This window comes from Pelodiscus sinensis, chromosome 7, assembly GCF_052426305.1.
Source record: "Pelodiscus sinensis isolate ZL-2025 chromosome 7, ASM5242630v1, whole genome shotgun sequence".
Taxonomy (NCBI): domain Eukaryota; kingdom Metazoa; phylum Chordata; order Testudines; family Trionychidae; genus Pelodiscus; species Pelodiscus sinensis.
The window spans coordinates 13,155,379-13,176,033 of record NC_143058.1 but is presented as its reverse complement, the minus strand read 5'-3'; the positions used below and the strand labels follow the sequence as shown (position 1 = coordinate 13,176,033).

Below are 20,655 nucleotides of genomic sequence, written 5' to 3'. Positions count from 1 at the left end.
AATTTCCCTTGCATTGCTATAGAGGACATAGAGACGCCTGTTTAATAGTATTGTGTTGGGCCCCATAAATCCTAAGAACGGCCCTGGTTTCACAGCTCCATGGTGGAGCCATGGAATTGACAAGACAGCCAAAAGCTGATTGTTACCCTAATGCCACCAACGTGTGGAGGTGGAGTAAGGCACTTACATTAGCAGGACAAGGCTGTAGCGTGTGCGCTGACATAATTAGGTTGACGTAAGCTGAAGTTTACATTGACCTAACTATGTAGTGTACAGGGCATCTCTGCTATAAGTTGCCCTGATATACATCCACTCCACGGTAAAGTCATTGACACCTATAGCAACTGATGTTATTCCCATTCCCCACCCTTAAGTCACGCAAAAAAAAAAAAATAATAATAATAATTTGTACAAATGGAAGTCAGACGTGGGAAAAAAATTCCCCGCTTTAAGTTGTTTTGCTATAAGTCCAAGTTTTTTGGAACGTATCTTGGACTTCTAGCAAGGACAGCCTGTGGACTAGGCCTAAGAAACATCTCTAAACACAGGTACCAATGTTTGCAGTATTGGAACCATACGTCCCTGACTGTGGTACCTAAATGTTAGTACCTCCTTGTAAAAGTGCTGGCTATAATCTTTCATTGAGTGTTGAGTTTCTGAAAGCTTTCTAACAATAGGAAACTGTGTGCATTAATAGAGCTGCTATTTCCAATGAACCAGTTTTTAGACGAGTTGTAGTCATAAAGACTGAGGATTGCAAATGTACATTAAGAAATGTTTCTTATCCATTTGATGTCTGTAATATCCTTTACAAAACAAAATGGTGAGGCTATAATGAATTTTATGACAGTACACCAAACATAGTGGACAATAGTGGCAATCTTGTCTCCTTTTCCTCTTGTGCCCTTCCCCCAGTCTGTGTTGTCTATAGCCACCTTCTGTCTCTTGTCTTAGACTGTAAATTTTCAGGGGGCAGAGATTTGTCTTTTTATTCTGGCTTTGATTCTACAGCACATGGTATAAGGGGTCGTGGTTTGCGACTGAGGTCCTAGGTGCTACCTTAAAGCAAATGCAGTAACATCTTGCTTAACATTGTAGTTATGATGCTGAAAAATGCTACCTTTAAGCAAAATGATGTTAAGTGAATCTAATTTCCCCATGAGAATTAATGTAAACGGGAGGGGTTAGGTTCCAGGGAAATTTTTTTAGCCAGACAAAAGACATTATATGCACATACAGTAGAAGTTTTAAATTATTGTAAACAAATGGTTTAATACTGTACTCATCAATGATTGTGAAGCCTGGTTGAAGCAGGGACGTAGTGTGGATGGGGCGGGGATCTTTTTGTGTCCTGCCCTATCAGTGCTCTTGTCAGGGACTTGTCCCACTCTGCCTGCCTGGCACTGCTGCCTGGGAGTGGGGTTGGTGTGTAGGGGCATGCTCTATTCCTCCTGGGGAGCAGGGTTGGGGGCTCGACCACTGTGCAGCTGGCAGGCTGTGACGGGGAAATGCAACAAGCCTCAGTCCCTGAACCCCTCCCTGGCTAGAATGCCAGGCAGACAGGAGGAGCCAAACAACCTTATAATGGAACATTGTTCAACTTTAAATGAGTATGTTCTCTGTTAGATCAGCAACTGAATAACAAAACAGCGTATTCACTGGGGTCACTTCATTGCGTGACTTTAAGTGAAGAAAAACTTAAAAAACAACAAATAGTCTAGCAGCACCTTTAAGGACTAACAAAAAGAAGTGGGTTTTGCCCACGAAAGGTCATGATGCCATCTACATGTTTTGTTAGTCTCTAAGGTGCTACTAGACTATTCGTTGTTTTTTAAGTTTTTCCAGTTACAGGCTAACTCACTTACCCCTCTGAAGCTTTTAAAGTGAGGAGTTACTGAACTAAATAAAAATACTAATTGTCACCAGGAAAATATTCTTACTTATAATGTGAAAACCCTAAACATAGATGGAGTATAATTTTGCATTTTTTGTTTCGGTTCTTTTCAGATCTGCTCTCTGTTATTGTAATCAGCAACATGAGCTGTATGAAATATTAGCATGAATATCCAAAATGCTTTTAGTTTGAAAACTTCTGGCACTTCATTGTGACTTCAATATCAATTCTCTTTTTGTAGCTTTTTGCATTGAAATGCACCACTTTTAGTAAAAAAGAAATGTACAGGATGACAGGTGACCTAGTTAAGGAGGGGGAACATTTTCAGCGAGAAGGAAAGTCTTTTAAGGCTGGTTGTCGTTCAGGGTTGGATACAAACATCTCTGCACTTAATAATAACTCCTACGGTATGGAATAATGTTAACCATGCTATTTCTCTCAGCCAGGGATCACAGAAGCATCAGGGTTGGCCCACAACATTTTGGCACCTGAGGCGGGGACCTCAAATCATAGAATCATAGAATACTAGGACTGGAAGGGACCTCGAGAGATCATCGAGTCCAGTCTCCTGCCCTCATGGCAGGACCAAATACTGTCTAGACCATCCCTGATAGATATTTATCTAACCTACTCTTAAATATCTCCACAGATGGAGATTCCACAACCTCCCTGGGCAATTTATTCCAGTGTCTGACTACCCTGACAGTTAGGAACTTTTTCCTAATGTCCAACCTAAACCTCCCTTGCTGCAGTTTAAACCCATTGCTTCTTGTTCTATCCTCAGAGGCCATGATGAACAAGTTTTCTCCCTCCTCCTTATGACACCCTTTTAGATATCTGAAAACGGCTATCATGTCCCCCCTCAATCTTCTCTTTTCTAAACTAAACAAACCCAATTCTTTCAGTCTTCCCTCATAGGTCATGTTCTCTAAACCTTTAATCATTCTTGTCGCTCTTCTCTGTACCCTTTCCAATTTCTCCACATCTTTCTTGAAATGTGGTGCCCAGAACTGGACACAGTACTCCAACTGAGGCCCAACCAGCGCTGAGTAGAGCGGAAGAATGACTTCTCGTGTCTTGCTCACAACACACCTGTTAATGTATCCCAGAATCATGTTTGCTTTCTTTGCAACAGCATCCCACTGTTACAGCATCACAACAGCATCAAATAACGCCCCCATGCCTCCTTGCTTGGGCCAAAACTTTGAAAGGTCTCCATTCTGCCTTCTTCCTGTTCTACTTGTCTCACGGTACTGCAGAAAGAATACATATGCACCAGCAGCAGACACAATTTTCTACACTGTGGGTCTTAGTGGCGCCCACTCCCCCCACAGTCTGCCTCAGTTCGCCTCATGGTAAAGCCAGCCCTGGGAAGCATATTGCATAATATGATGGACTGCAGTGAAAGGCCCATAGGAATGTTTAAGTGGCACTAACCACAAAAATTGCAATTATCCAAATAAACAGAAGATGTCACTTTATCTTTGATTTTACCCCCAATGTCCCAGTGTTCTCTGTTTTTTATATCTGTTGACAAATTTCATTTTTTGTTGTCCTTAGTTTTGTTTTCAGCATTTTAGAAAATGTAACTGTTGGATCAGGGATGGGAAGATGAGTCACCTTGTAAATATTCATTGCCCTCCCGGTTTGAAAGAATTTCACATTGATATTTTGTCCTTGTAATGCTGAATGCAAGCATTGTGCGGGGGTTATGGGCATACGACTTATATCTGAGAGAAAGTATTTTATGATTCTTTGTAGAAAGTAGGCTCTGCGAAAATTATTTTTTAAATTAATCATAGCAAGCATTGCAAAATTAAACCTGCTTTTCTGCTCAACGGGTGCTTGGAGACAAAAGTAAATGGAAGAATGTTGTGCGAGGTACAGAAAATCGAGTTAGCGTGCATTTCAAGAATAAAAGAAGCTGTGCTTTATAATTAAAGAAAACATAAGGAAGATTCCTAGTGTTCCTGTTCCTAATTCCTAATGTTCACTGTTCAGTTAATTTGTCTTGAGTAGAAAGAAACAGAGCCTAAAACTAGTGGTCATTTTTTAATAAAAAGGGGACAATAGATGCAATGTTAGAGAGCGAGACTATGGATATGTCTACATTGGGGAAAAAAGACCAGAGTCCAGGTTAACTGATTGGTGTTCATGCTACAAGACTAAAAATAGCAATGTGTATTATGTCTACACTGCAGTTAGACATCTGGGGCAGGCACATGCCAGATGATTTGGGCTTGCAGGGCTGGTTACTTGCAGTCTAGGGGTACGTCTACATCGCATGCTTATTTCAAAATAAGCTATTTTGGATTTTTTTCCAAAATAGCTATTTTGAAGTAGCATGTCTACACTACAGGGAAGCACCAAAAATAGTCCAAGGCAGGCTTCCCTCATATGGACATGCTACCTCAATTTAGAGCCCAAGTTAGCCACTGGGGAGTAATTTGAATGGCCCTGGGAAGGAGCTATTTCTAAACAGCAGCAGTGGAGCAGCCACACTACTGCTATTCCAAAATAGTAGTGTCAGAAGAGACGTTATTCCTCATGGAATGAGGTTTACAGATTTTGAAATAGGTCATCCGTTAACGGAATTGCTGTGTAGATGCTCGCATAGTTATTTCGAAATACGTCAGTTACTTCAAAATAACTGTGCTGTGTAGGTGCACCCTAGATACTTAGCCTCAGGCTAGAGACTGGACTCTGGCTAGAGGCTGGACTCTGGAACCATTAAAGCTGTTTTGGGACCCGTACTGTTCAATATCTTCATCAATGATGTAGATATTGGGAAAGAGAGTTCGCTTATTAAGTTTGCAGATGATATCAAACTGGGTGGGGTTGCAACTTCTTTGGAGGATAGGGACATAATTCAAAATGACCTTAGCAAGTTAGAGAAATGGTCAGAGGTAAACAGGATGAGGTTTAATAAAGAGAAATGCAAAGTGCTCCACTTAGGAAGGAACAATCAGTTCCATACATACAAGATGGGAAGCGACTGTCTAGGAAGGAGCATGGTGGAAAGGGATCTAGGGGTCATAGTGGACCACAAGTTGAATATGAGTCAACAGTGTGATGCTGTTGCAAAAAAAGCAAATATGATTCTAGGTTGTATCAACAGGTGTGTTGTAAGCAAAGCTCGTGAAGTCATTCTGCCGCTCTACTCTGCACTAGTTAGGCCTCAGCTGGAGTACTGTGTCCAGTTCTGGGCGCCACATTTCAAGAAAGATGTGGAGAAATTGGAAAGGGTACAGAGAAGAGCGACAAGAATGATTAAAGGTTTAGAGAACATGACCTATGAAGCCAGGCTTCATGAACTGGGCTTGTTTAGTTTGTAAAAAAGAAGATTAAGGGGGGACATGATAGCGGTTTTCAAATATCTAAAAGGGTGTCACAAGGAGGAAGGCGAAAATTTGTTCCTCTTGGTTTCTGAGGACAGGACAAGGAGTAATGGGCTTAAAGTGCAGCAGGGGAGGTTTAGATTGGACATTAGGAAAAAATTCCTAACTGTCAGGGTGGTCAAATATTGGAATAAATTGCCAAGGGAGGTGGTGGAATCTCCCTCTCTGGAGATATTTAAGAACAGGTTAGATAGACATGTGTCAGGGATGGTGTAGACGGAGCTTGGTCCTGCCTTGAGGGCGGGGGGCTGGACTCGATGACCTCTCGAGGTCCCTTCCAGTCCTATTATTCTATGATTCTGTGAAAGCTGGGAAAGGCCAAATGTTTACTCCACAATGAAACAGCCTCACTAGCCCATATCGACTGGTGTCTAATTGCAGTATAGAGAGACCCAAAAGGCTTTGGCTAGAGCCCAGGCTCTGAGAACCTCCCTCTCCCGAGTTTCAGACCTGAGCTCCTGTCCAAGCCTGAATGGCTACGCTGCTATTTTAGCCCTGTGGCCTAAGCTTAAGTCAGTGAACTCAGGCTCTGAGCCTCACAGCCTCTGGTCTTTGTTGGTTTATTATTGCGGTGTAGACACACTTTATTGTAGGAGAGAAGATGAATATGAACCTGAGGAGAGAATGGAAGGAAGAAAATACGAAATAAAGAGAGGGAGGAAACGTGCCCAATTTTACGTCTGGAATTTTTCATTCCTTTATTAATTTTCCTTGAATTTATCTGATAGCAAAGAGAGAGGGGAAAGGTAGGAGGTGGCTGTGAGGTACCCAGCTTTAAGCAGCATGGAATCTACAGTGGATCTATGGCCTGCCTGAGGAGGGGAAAATTTTCAGGGCCAAATTAAGCTTGTCACGCTTGATTGTGGCTTAGGGTTGGGAGATGGGGGGTCCCTTCACTTCATTCCAGACTCCCCTTCTCTCCCCAAGCATGCAGCTTACATCTACAGTCCAACTTCTGGCTTAATGCTTGTTTTGAGAAGTCTTTGTTTGTTTGTTTTACAGAGAACTTTATTGATGAGAGGGTTGGATTTTGGTGGTGGTTTTTTTTTAGTTGGCTGAAAAGTGTGTTCATAGCCAAGTCCTGCATTACCCTAGAAAGCCTCTGAGTGGTATCTCAGTACTGATTGTAAGCAGTAGGGCTTTGGAAAGAATAGTCTGCTCTGTCTGGATTTCCAGCCCTTCATTTAGAGTGCAATTGCTTCAGAGGGGTAGCCGACTTAGTCTGTAACTAGAAAAACTTAAAAAACAATGATAGTCTTGCAGCGCCTTAAAGGCTAATGAAACATGTAGATGGCATTCATGAGCATAACCCGGAATTGGTTACAATCAGCCTTTCCTACAAGGTAGCATTTAATGACTGACAGAGTATAAATACAGATGTTGATAAACCCAGCTGATCTTTTTCACACATTCTGTTGGGTAGTAAATGATTTTGAAACTCAAAATAGAAGGACCCAGTACAGCTCGGCAATAGCTAGGCAAGAGATCAAGTTAATATTGCTTGGCTTTGAGGGAAAGGGGAAGTGCGAGGCAATTTAAAGTGAAATAAATTGTCCTTGGTTTTGGGCAAAACTGCCTCAGCCTTTGATCAGTATTTTAAAGCTGTTCTTCCCATCTCTTAAGCAAGTCAATATTTGTGTGTAATCAACTTTTTGGGGTTTTAGACCTACTGCCATTGGCTGTTCAGTTTGATCATGAGGCTGAAAACAATGTGAGTACTGTATATATCAGGCCAGCAACTTAGGTACCGAGGACAAGAGAGATACACAGTGGGACACAGAGATTAAGTAGTGGAGCATGGATTGTGAGTCTGGTTGTTCTGGTTTTAATCCTGATTTTGATATTTACTAGCTTTATGACATATGGCAAGTCACTCAGTGTGTTTGGGCAACAGTTTCCTCATCTGAAAAATGGGGACAGGATACCTATGATGTTTCTCCATTTCACTCCTCGCTAAAAGGAGTGGTTATTGTCGGTACAACACTTTGGAAATATGTGTGTGTCATGTATTTTGACTTCGGCTTTTTAATAGTCTGCCAGAAAGCCCATCCAATGGTAAGAAATGCCCTGCATGCTCATTTAAAGATAGTGTGATTATTATTGTTATTTTGAAACTTACCAGTAGTGCATCTGATGTTGCTGGCCATCCTTTTATGTTCTTTTGTATCTTTATTTTGGAAAAATAGACATAAATCCTAAGAAATACATAAACTAGTGTCTTTATTTGGTTCTGCTTTGGCAGAGTCCCCTGGCTCTTCCCCTCCCCCACTCCCATTTCCCCAGACATCAAACATCAAATAGGATATTGTCCAAAAACTCATTCCTTTCCTGTGATTTACCCTTATTTTTAGCATTTTGAGGCAGGACTGTACTTATATGAAAGGGGGTTTCTCAGCTGGACTTCCTGCCTCTGTCTCTCTAGCTCACTCTTCCTCCAATAATTTATCAGGCTTTAAGAGCCCTAAGTTGGGGCTGAAGAAACCGGCATCTGGTCTGGTGATCAGAGTGAGTCAGCAAACAGCCCTGCCCATCCCCACCCCTGTGTGCGCTGTCGTGAAGTGCAGCCCAAGAACAGCTAACTATTCATGAATTCACATTGTCGGGGTAAGAAATGTAGGTTGAGAACTTTGGCCGTGGGTGAAACATAATTACTTAGCTCATTGGCTACTATGTGGGGAGATGTTGCAGACCCCTCTGAGGACAGCGATACCAGGGAAGTAGCAATGGTGCAAGATCCTGGGATGGCAGTGGGCAGCAAATTAAAGCTGAGATGTAGTGGGAGATGGCAGAGAGTGTCTCTGTGGTTTTCAGATGTAGCCAAAAGAACATTTAACAACCAGCATTGCGAGCAATAATGCCACAAAGGAGAACTAGGAGAATAACAATTGATCTGTGTCAAGCTCCTTGCCCGTATAAAAACGACTGAGGAAAAAATGGTGGGAGGCTAGCGGGTTCTTCCTTGCAACTGAATCCAGTGTTCTGCTGAGAGCTTCTAGTGATGTCACTCTTCCATTTTCTTTAGTAATTACAGGGCTTTCTATAGCTGCTCCCTGGTACAGTCTCCAGAGTCTCAATTTCCCACTGTTACTAGAACTTTTTGAAAATCAGGCCCTTTGCAAGTATCTCAGCTAGGGCACCACAAATCACTAGTTATTACTGAAAATCTGGATCTCATGGTCCTTGTATGAACATCTGCTTCAATAAAACAAAAGGCTTGCTTAAAGAAGAGAACCTTATTGTGCGAGGGAATGAAAAATAGTCATATTGTCTTGCTACGTGAATGCTGTTTATTATTTTTATTGAGTCCAATATACATAACTTGGCACCAGCAAATCCTGCTGCCCTTTGATCCCCTACCGAGAACTTCAGAGGGGGAGCCGTGTTAGTCTGGATCTGCAAAAGCGACAAGGAGTCCTGTGGCATCTTATAGACTAACAGATTTATTGGAGCATAAGCTTTCGTGGGCAAAGACCCACTTCGTCAGATGCATCTGACAAAGTGTGTCTTTGCCCACGAAAGCTTATGCTCCAATACATCTGTTAGTTTATAAGGTGCTAAAGGACTCCTTGTTGCTCTTACCGAGAACTTGTGTTTGTTACTGTATTATTATTTTTGTCTATATTGGACATTTCGGTTTTGCCTTTGTGTTTTAATTTCATATTTTCTTCTTTGGTACATTTCAATACTCGTCTCTGTTTGCTACCCACAGTAAATAAGCGATACAGAAAGAAAGAAAGAAAGCTGCTACCGTGTACGTGATCATTTCTTCAGAACAATATGCAAAATCTTTTGGCCTTTGCATAGAATGCCAGAGTCATGGAAAAAGAAGATAAGACTGCTGTTAATGCCCTACTTTTATTTTCCTAGCCTATCTCTGGTAATTTTTGTGGAGGGTTACTCCCAAAGACTCCCTTCAAATAGGCGCCTGTTTTCCTGTTTTGGCAACTGCTTTCAGGTATACTGTGGAAACAGAAGTACCAATGGGAATAAATGAAGAGTTTGGGGCTTAGGAAGGAGGGTTGGAGGGGAGGAGATCCAGTGTTAATCTTGTCCTGCTTTGTTCCTCTTTTGAGATAAAAAGAATAGCAATTGACAGAGAAATGGCTGTTGCTTTGCAATTTGTAAATGTCTCATGTGCCTTTAAAAGAAAATGTTCTACCATGTTGTTCTCTTTGGCTGTGCCCGCAAATTACATAATTAAACTCAGCATGGCCTAATGGTGTGAACTGAAGACTGGGAGCTCATTCTGCTGCCAACTTTGCTGTGTGACCTTGTGCATGTCACTTCACCTCCTATGGCTAGGACCCTGCAATACCTAATGGCCTTTTTTCCTCTGTAAAATGAGGTTTCCTTTCATAAGAGATGCTGTGAGCCTTAATTGGTGGGGTTGAATGGGCTTTTAGGTGTGCAGCTGAGGTGCTACATCAGTACTATCATAGTTATTTCCAACTGCATCTCTGTAAAGATAATTCTCTTTGGAGTTATTCTTTAGAGAAACCCCCTGGTGTCACTTGGCGTTAGTATTTTGAAACTAGCTTTGCAAAATCTGGGGTAAATATTTGTTCTCCTCCCTTTCCTTTTAAGGGTGAATTCTCTGAAGACCTTTCATCCCCTGGCCTTTTTGTAATCGGACAGGGAGAGCTGACACTTGTTTGTTAGCCCTGCAGCTGGCGAGCTGTAAGAGGAGGAGAGCCTCTCGTGAGCCATTTTGTAGCAAGGGAACCAACCACCGTTAAATCGAGTTCTCTGTTGTATAAACATTCTATCTCTGTAAAGATCCTTAAAATGGTGTCTCAGGAGCTTTGATGGTCTGACTTTCTTTACAAAAAGGACCTATCACAAAAATAAAAAAATCAAAGCAGAAATAAGCTTTGGGTGTAGGGGTGTGCCCCATTTTGAAAGAGAGGTACAGGAAGGATGTGTGTGTCAGACGATGATGCGCAGCTAATCCCATGGGCTTTATCTAGCCTGATTGCTGACTTCCTGCCTTGAAACACATCTGGAAATTGGCATCAAGTTCTGAGTAGAAATCACTGAAGAAAAAGCAAAAGAAAATCCCACTTTGCTACTGGACAAGGTAGATGCAACGGTGAATAAAGCAGGAGACTGCTAATGCAATCTTTATTTATTGAAACACATGCAATTGCTTTACCCAGGTTTTTCCAATTATAGCACATTGAATTGCTGTGACATCACTTTTGACCCTAGGCCAGTCTATTCAAAAGTCTGGCGAAGAAATTTATTAACTGGTTACCTGCCAATTGTCTGGGATATCGACGGCAGTGTAGATGTGTTTTAAAAAGTGATAACATTGTTGAGATCCTTGTTTAGATACTGGCAGGAAGGTTTCACAGGTCTGCATAGTCTCAGCAGTAAGTATTTAAAGAGTTTTTTTTTTAAGTGAGCCATAACTTATTTTGGGAAGGGAAGGGGCTAGTGTTACCACAGTTGGCCCCTCCCACTGCTAGATAGGTTCGGAATCTGTCTGTCTGCATTTTCTAGCCCCCCTCCTCCTCCTGTGTATTCCCATCGCCGTGATTGTATTAAGCAACACTCAGTGTTTGTGGTGATGTTGTCTGTAGGTGAAAGACAGAGATGTATTACCTGTACAAGAGGTGTCCCTTTAATGGCCCCAATCTTGTGAGCTCTCAAGCACCTCCTGCTAAGTGCCTCATGCCATCATTCCCATTGATTTCAGTAGCTGACATTGATTATTTTGAGCATGGAAGGGAGCTTTGTGACAGCACACAGAGGTAAAGGGACATGCCCAGGGTCTTTCATCAGGTCAGTGGCAAGGATGGGAATAGACCTTAAGGATTCTGATTCTAACTCCAGTGCCTTATTGTTTAGATTATGCTGCTTTTGAGGGTGCTCAGTGGGATCAAGGTGATTGGTGAATGCCTTCCTTTAGACTTGAATTTCTCCCTTTAAAAATGCCAAAAGGCTGTGCTTAGAAATAGCCACTCAGAGATGGGTGAAATCCTAACCCCAAGGAAGTCCTGAGGAGTCTTGCTGTTGAGATCCGGGGGGCCAGGATTTCCCATCTGATGTCTATTGAAGCAAAAGAAAGGGGAGAGAAATGAAACTGAAAACACCCAATCGTCTGTTCAAAAGACAGTTATTAGTAATGAAATATTGATATTACGGTAGCAAAGGGAGCCTCCCTCATCTGTTCGTTCTGTTATCACACTAAACTATCGGCCCCTGTCTTCGCTCTGCCAGTGGTGCCAACTTTGAAGCCCTTTCCTACCCCCAGTCCCCTTGTCCTCAAGAGCTTCAGCACTTTCTCCAGTGCCGTCCCTATGCCATTGGTGTTCCTAAGGCAGCGATTGTATTTGCTAATGAAAGCCTCCCTTAAATCCAGCTTCTGCCAGCCTTCAGAGATGTTTGAGGTCCGAGGGGTCAACAGATCAGATCTTCTATTCTGACATAAGCCATAGAATATCTTCCCATCAGGACTGGACTGAGCCCCAAACCTGTGTCCAGATTAAAGTGTGTCTTCCAGAAAGGTGTCCAACTCTTGATCTGAAGACTTGAAGACAGAATTCACCACTTCTCGTGGAAATGTTTTCCAGTGGTTAATCACCATCCTTGTTTAAAAGACTAGGAATACCTGTGAATCACTCGTCCCTGGCTTTGGTTAGATAAGTAGTCAGTAGTGACTTCCGCTCTTCTTCTCAGCTCTGCTGTCCTATCACCTCATCCTTTGGGTCTATTCACCCTTTTGTCTGTCTCATCTACCTGTCGTGTCCTGCCGGACAAGTACATTGGGGCAGGATCTGTCTTCCTTGTTATTTATCCGTACAGAGCCTGGCACAATGGGGTCCTGATCCTTAACTGGGGGTTGTGGGCCCTACCACACTACAAATAGATGATGAGAACAGTGGGAAGTGGAGAGAGGTGTATATACAAGTATATACAGGCGTTGCTGTGATTTATATGCATGCACACATGCAATCACACGAAATACCGGCTTTTTCCAGCTGTCCCTCCATCTGTCCAGCAGGGGGTGACTATCTGCTCATGGGCCTTGTGGTGCTTTGAGGAAGGAGAGAGTAACGGCCTAATGGATTAGTTCGTGGAGGGAAATCCGTGCTTAGGGGCAACAGAGACAGGAGCAGCACCCTTTCTGCTTCTCCATGCAGGGCATGTCTTCACTGGGCTCTTACCCAGGTTTTAGTCCACACCCCACTACTGTCTAGACACAAAAACCTGTGATCTGGAGGTTCTGTCAGTCCAGCCTAGCTGGGCATGTGGGGCAGAGCTGGGCTCCATTTTAACTCCAGCGGGGACCCACTTGCTTAGCAATGAAGATGCCGACTAAACCACTCAGGTGCTGGCAGCCCTCCAATAACTTCCCACAGGCCAGAAAAGTTTCCCTACAAGTTACTCAGGAAGACTCCTAGAGAATCTCAGCACAGAGAACAATGGGCTATGCTCCTGGACACACAAACAGGGGGTGAAACAGTGGGGACACGGTAACGAGTGGGTGTGGCTTTGCAGTGTGGGGGACACACATCAGGGTGAGGCTAATGAGTCTCCTCTGGAGTGAAGACGTTCCTTTATCCATTAAGCAGAGAGGGTGGTAATTTGGATGCCTGTGTGAGTGTGTCCTCTCGTAGTTGGACTTATCGCTGGTTAAGGGCACCTGTGCTTGCAACTCTAATGCTTGAAGGTTCATGTGAAGGAAGCTGTGAATGGAACAATGTCCTGAGGAAAGGCTTGATGGGTCTGGGCTCAGTTATGAGCCACTGCAGGTGTCTTTTCTGAGAGAACAGGGACACAGAAGGCACCCCTGTACTGAGCCAGAGCTACAGCATTCAGCCCTCCCGGGAAGATAATGGACAAGCAGGGAGTGGCCAAAATCTTGACGTCATCCCCTCCCACATGCATGGACCAGTGCATCTAAGAAGGAAGTTGTGCCAAGCACAAGTTACATCCCTGGAGTGAGAAGGTAACCAGGGACCAAATCATGACTCAGTGAGTCACAGTTCAATCCTTGCTGCTCTCTTGAGTAGCACCACGATGGGCTGTGCTTAGAGAACGAGCAGGAAGGACTCTTACCATGTGTTTGTCTACTGTGCCTGCCGTAATGTAGTCTTGTGGTCGGGCTGGTGCTCCATGTGCTACCATGACACAAATGGTTCTAACAGAGGAGAGTTTGTGTCTGACACCCAACCGTGGCTGTTGGCAGTGGCACCAGCCTTTTTTCCTGTTGCTCTTTGTGCTGCTACCTAGTTAATTTTGACAAGAACTTCTGTTGTCACCCTATTGCATCGAGAGGTGGGATTTGGGCTCTGAGTGAGACACCTCAGTCAGAGCCTTAGAAGGAGCCAAGCGTGTTGAAGCTGCTAACAATAGCTGTTGAAGAAAGAGGATATTTCAGTTTACAAAAACAGGAATCTACTTTGACGGCTTTGCTTTCTGTATTGGTCGTCTCTGCTTTTGCCCACGCAGAGGGATGGGACTTGGTGGATAAAGTGGGCAGGATAAAATATGCCTGTTAGTTCCTTTCACTGTTCTCTGCCTATTGCCTTTTTCATCCCAGTTATCGAGTTGCACTTCTTTCCCCCTTTAACTCCCATTTTTTCATTTTTATTAGTCTTTATCCTTGTCACTCATTTAATGGCTTTTTTTCAGCCATTATGTCTGCAGAAATTTCATCTCTGTCCTTATTCTTTTCTCTCCTCTTTCTGTGTGTGTTTTTCCAGTTTCACCGAGTGCTTCATTGTCATGCTATTTCTCTTCCCACTGGATTCCCTTCCCCTTCCCCAATCTAATGGAGCTACATACATGAGTACAGACTGTTGGATTGACCAAATGAGGCCCCAATTCAGCAATTTATTTCATAGAGGCAGAACCTCATTGAAATCAGTGGGGCTCTGCATAGGCCTACAAATACACAAGTGACAGAATCAAGGCCCTAAACTTTAAAAAGGCTCCGTGATTTGCTGGAAAAAAGCAACAAACCAACAGTATCTGGTGATTTTCCCTTCCTTCATAAATATTCTACATGTTTCACCGTGGCTGGGTCACTTCACCTCTCCCTCCTCCCTTCCCCATCTGTAAACAGGAGGGTGGAAATGCTTTACCCATGTCTGTAAAGTGCTTTGGGGCCTGTGGGTGGACAGACCTATGTTAAGTTATAGCTATTATTTATATATATCAAGCCAGTCCTTGTATGGAGATGCTAACAATAACTAGCCTCCATGGAAATAACACCAGCAGCATTTGCCACTTCAGTTTTGAACTTCCTTGTCTCTGTCAGTGCTTCGTGTGCTAATTGATAAATCCTGTTATAGTTACATACATACACTCTCTCTTTCTCTCTCTCTCTTTATATCTGCAGTGTATTTACTACTAGAAGCCAAACAAGGTTAAGCAGGTCAAGGAAAATGTTTACTATCTCATATATAATATCTACTTTCCTCCTCTTCTTTCTGCTTATATGGGAAAAAACAAACTCACTTTTTCGTATGCTTTGATTGTTTTTAAATTAATGAAACCTTTTATGTTGCATAATTTCATTCCTTCAGTGTTTCATCCTAATAATGTCTCCACCCTTTTGTAGCCCAGCACTTGCTAAGTAATTTTATTTATTTTCTTTATGAAAATAATTTCCAAATATTAAATTATTTCTCCAGCGACTTTCTTTAAACTTGATTTCCTGTCCTACAACCCGCAGTGGATCAAAAATTCTATTCTATTCTATTCTAAATTAAAATTCCAATGACCAGTTAGAACACACAGTACCAATTACAGTACTGTTTACAAATTACAATACTAATTACCAATTTATAAAATAAAATATGAACAGAGCCATAAAATAAAAAAATATTTTAAATGGTTCAGCTATTACATTGTCATGTCACAATACAATATGTTATGATGTGATACACAATTACATTATTCTATTATAAATTAGAATGCAATTATATATAAACTTTAATGCAATATAACTTAGAAGCTGAGTTGTTAATGTCCACAGATAACAGTTTGACTTTATCTAAATGAAATGTCATTCTGATTTTTCCAAAATTAAATTTCAGAATTTTAGTTTTTTATGAACTTTCAAACTTTCAGTTTTTGGTTCTGATTCAAAGCATTGTATTGTTGTTAACATTTCATATTTTCCCATGGAATTGGAATTTGAGGTGCTACTTCTCTTAACCACATTGAGAGGAACATTGTGAAGCTTGTTTCATTACTGTCCGTGAGGTGCTCAGGTAGTATGGTGAGGAGTGCAACCAGCAATTGATCTGCATTTCCCTCCACCTACATTCTAATCTCCTACCTTTTGTCTTTACTTTTCAAACCCCAGTGTTCTCCTTCAAGAAGTCAAGACAGATGAGAACAAACAGATATTGATGTGTTAATGACCCTGGTTGGTGTTTCAGGATAAGATTCTATAATGCCAACAGGTGGCACCAAACCTGGAAGTTCTGGGGCTTAGTGCATGAGCCTCTACAGCTTGTGCGAAAAGCCAGCTGCTTTTCAGCTACGTCTTTAGAGCAAACTCATTCTCTCTCTCTGTAAGTGGTCTCAGTGCCACTACATGGGAAAGGGAACTGAAGGTGTGTGGGTTACACTTCCACTACTCTCAAAACATCTGCTTAGTTAACCGTGCAGAGAGATCAAAGTTTCTTAGAGCTCACAAGAGTTTGTGCATGCATAAGGTGATAATTTAGACTCCTGGCTTTCAAAACACAGAGCACCCTGCACTTCCCCTTGACTTCCATCAGTTCAGTGGGAGAGGCAGAGAATGCAACATTCCAAAAATCAGGTAATTTATTTTGGAAGTCCAATAGGAAGCTTGAAGCAGATCCTTTTCCTAAATCTTGACCAGATCCTTTTCACTAGAACTAGAGCTGAGGAGTGTAATTTAAATGGAGACTCTACTAAGTTGATAGCTCGCTAGGGCCAATGCGACCCATGAAGTAACCACGCTGAGAGAGAAGATGAGGTCCAGTGAAAATGGCTTCTTTAGGTGGCTGCAATGAGTAGTCTATTTACTGGTTGAGTTAGATTGCTAAGGAATCTGAGGCTCCTGGCATTGGCCTCTGCAAGAAGACAGGATAAGAGGCTAGATGGACCTTTGGTCTGAGCAATATGGCTGTTCCTGTGCTCTTAAGAGTCCAGCCTGTCCTAGTCATCATGGTCTCCAAGGAAAACCAATTGTGGGGACTCTGTCACAGTCATAATGAACTTGCCAGAGTCCCTGGTCTAGTGGTGATTGGTATAAGGAGAGCCAATCATAACGCTTGGTTTGGTTAGTCATACAGCTATTCACTGAGTCACTGCTTTTACCCAAGGTTTGTGCTCACCCAGACAACCCCCCAGGCACGTCTGTCTTAGACATCCAGGTGTGCTGAACTACTGAAAGTCCTGGAGTAAACAGTCCTCCACTCCAGCCAGGTCTCAGGTAATACACATCAGAACCATGTTACTATGCAGTATAAAATCTCCTTTAAAGGTTTTTCTGCTGAACAGCAAGTTGCAATAGGATACTTAACCTGCTTTTATGTTGATTAATAAGTTATTTCTTCATCCCAATAAACAGTTCTTCTTACTGTAAATATTACTGTATTATCCTTGGAGGGGATACAATTTGAAGAGATAAAATGACCCTGTAGTTACACAACAAGGCTACGTCTACACTGTGTAGTTATTTTGGAATAAGCTATTCCGGAATAGTTATTCCAAAATAGCTTATTTCAAAATAGCATATCTACTCTGCAGAGAAGCCTCAAAATTAGTCCGAGGCAGGCTTCCCTAATGTAGACATGCTATCTCGATTTAGAGCCCCAGGAGGAATAACTTAGAATGGCTCTGGTGAAGGACTATTTTAAAACAGCAGAAGTGGAGCGTCTACACACGCCTTATTTCAAAATAGCTATTTCAGGATAGGCATTAGTCTTTGTAGAATGAGGTTTACAGAAGTCTGAATAAGCCGTCCGTTATTTCGAAATAACAGAATGGCTGTGTGGACGCTCGCATTGTTATTTCGGAATAACGGCTGTTATTCCAAAATAGTTTTGCTGTGTAGACACACCCCAAGAGGCCTGGGTTGCCTGCTCTGCAATTGATCCACAAGGTGAGCTTTGGCAAGACACTCAACTTCTTATTAGCTCAGTTTCCCCTTCTGTTGCATAGTAATAATGCCTCCTACCTCAGAAGGGTGTGATGGGGTCTGATTTAGACATTGATCAAGCACTTAGAGATCCTCTGCTTCTGTGCTGTAGAAATGCCTGCAAAAATCTAAAGTGTTACCCTGAACTGAAACCTGCATTGAGCTGCAAAGCTGCAGCACGCAGTGTTTTTAAACTTTGCCAAGAGCGTTCTCTTTGGTCCATGTAAAATGTGCACAGAGAATGGTTTTCCTCCTTAAAACCCCAACCGTCTCTGCACGTGTTAGTTTGTTCATTGTACATAAAAATATTTGTATATTGGGGTCTGACTCATCCTCCTGCTATAATTTCACTGGCTGGAATTAAAGTGAGCCCCGTCTCGCTGCATGTGCATAGCAAGTCTTGGCTTAAGAGTGATCTAAATACCTAATTTTCCTTCTTGTTGACATTGGCAGGGGCCAGAACAACAGGTGCAGTAAATTTCCAGCCTTTGGCTGTTTTTGGGAGAGGGTTAATTCTGGGATCCCTCACAGCCCATATCTGACAGGAAGTTATATTGTGTGTTGACTTTAAACAGGAGGTTTGGGAGATCAGTTCGGAATCAGAGAACAGTGACTTGGAAGGAACAAACAGTCAATGCTTCTGAAGGGCGGTGATTTCCTTTTGGGTAAACACGTCATTAATCTAAGGGAGCACATTCTTTTCCATCAAAAGATAAGGAGTCCAAATTGCCTTTCTCAGGGCTTGGTCTTTTTAGATTGTTTTAACTGTGGTTTTCACTTCTTCAATTACAGACTTTATATAATCTTTCATTTTGGGTTTGCTCTGCTTATTATGAGTGTAGGAAAAAAAATCACAGACTAGGGCTTGCTTGCTTTGCTTTCTTTCTTTCTTCAGTGATTTCTTCCCCTCCAATTTTTTTTAACAGTAAAAATGGTGATGCAGGGTTGCTTTTTGTTTTATTGCTTGTAAGTGTGTTATATCTGAGCCTGAAGTAAATTGTTTGCCCTACTTTATAACTCCCCTGGCAATTGGGTTCCAATAAACACTGCCAGTGTCTCTTTTTATCCTTAGGATGTTTTGAATAGGAAAAAAAATCACAATTAGATCCCATCTCTCTCTCTCTCTCTCATTTTTTATTTCTATCTTGCAGTGTTCCAGACACCTATCGTAGAATGATGTCTCAACCGTAAGGGTCCAATGTGGGACTCAGGCCTTAGTGTGGATAAAGGGAAACATCATTAGTGCATGTGTGTCTTGACCATTAGTGGAGCTCTATGTGGATGTGGCAATCACCTATTCAGATCTGCTTCCAGCAGTAGGACCTAAAATTGCATTAAGATATGCAGCGTATCTCCATGTGTCCATCACCATAATCAGCTTTAGTAAGAACAGAGACAAATAATGCTAAAAAACCTATTTAAATGGTTAGCGTGAGTTGAACTGAGAATTTAGAACTAAATTATACAGTAACCCAGTGTTCCTTCCCTGTTGCTGGAAAGATTAACGTGTATTTAGCACTTTTGGCAACATGGATGCCATAACTAAGGATGTCAAGAGGCGGATAATTGGCTAGTCATGTAGTTAATACAATTTGTATTGACGACACAATTAGTCATTAAGGGAAAGCTCCCTGTCCTGGCTCGTGCCAGTCCAGGAACTACCCCCACTGCGGTTCTGCAGTTTAAATGTACTAGGAGCCAGGTCAGGCAGCCCAGCTCTTACTACATTTAAGCTGCAGAGCTACAATGGGGCTAGGTCCCAGATCAGCATGAGCTGGAACAGAGCCAGGATTGCTGTGGGTCTGCATTTTAAATGTAGTAAGAACCAGCTGGCAGCCCTTGCTGCCTCTGATACAGCTTAGGCTTATTGGGTAGTTGACTACTCGCTTACATCCCTAGCAATAACATTAGTTAAGAGGCAGGCATAGCAGGTCCCAGTCCTACCAAGACTTCAGTTAGCTTGTGTGAAGTATGGAGCTCCCTTAACACCTCTTGATTTCAGTTGGGGTTTGGAGGGAGCTGAGCACATCTGCACTAGAACTGGGCTTGGGCAACTGCCATTTAGACCTTTCACTGTCCTTCCGTGGTCTTGCACCAATATGCTCATTATCTCAGAGAGGTATTTTTTTTTCATTGCAGGTGCATTGATTGATCAGGGCTTCTTTAAATAAAATAAAGCTCCACTGCTTTTTCCAGGGCCAGGCCTGCCCCAAGAGGTGATTCCCTCGCTTGCCCTAATGCTATGATGGCTTTGAGACGTGTTACTCATGGGGCAACCAGGATATCACCAGACTCGCTTTCCCTGATGACCTAAAGCTAGCATTTGAATCCAGAACTCCAGAGGTGAGTGGAGTGCTGGGGGCAAGATGCAAGGAGTAATTCTTCCATTCTATGCTGCGCTGATTAAGCCTGAATTGTGTCCAGTTCTGGGCATCACATTTCAGGAAAGATGTGGAGAAATTGGAGAGGGTCCAGAGAAGAGCAACAAAATGATGAAAGGTCTAGAAAACATGAGTTATTAAGGAAGACTGAAAGAATTGGGCTTGTTTAGTTTGGAAAGGAGAAGACTGAAAGGGGGAATGATATAGCTTTCAAGTACCTAAAAGGGTGTCACAAGGAGGAGGGAAAACCTTATTCTCCTTGACCTCTGATGATAGCGCAAGAAGTAATGGGCTTAAATTGCAGCAAGGGAGGTTTAGTTGGACATTAGGAAAAACCTCCTAACTGTCAGGGTGGTTAAACACTGGAATAAATTGCCTAGGGAAGTTGTGGAATTTCCATCATTAGAGATATTCAAGAACAGGTTAGAAAAACATTTCTCAGGGATGATCTAGGTGGTGCTTGGTCTTGCCATGAGGGCAGAGGACTGAACTTGATGACCTCTCGAGGTCCCTTCCAGTTCTAATGTTCTATGAAATGGACTAGCTCAATCCACCAACTGGCTCCCTGTAGCACTATGTGTTTAGCCTTTTGTGTAGTGTCTAGAATTGCAGTGTATAAGCTGATAGCTTGTGTGAACTAACGCACTGTTGTGCGCAATGTTCCATTCAGTGGGCTGATAGTGTGCATGTTTGTATTTATTTTAATTAAATTGTTTGAGGTTACTGGACTGCACAGCTACAGCCTAAATTAGTGCTAGTAATGAGCTGACTCTCAGAAGGTGTTAACATGGTTTTGGATAAAGCTTCTGGTACTTCTGATCATAATGTATCCAGCACTGTTTGGTTTGGAAT

At 42.4% G+C, this 20,655-nt stretch overlaps 1 protein-coding gene across 2 annotated transcripts in view; it reads left to right on the top strand.

The window, feature by feature from the left end:
* SLC12A8 (solute carrier family 12 member 8) overlaps window positions 1-20,655 on the top strand; it is a 99,607-nt gene that overhangs the window by 24,998 nt on the left and 53,954 nt on the right. The window lies entirely within an intron of this gene.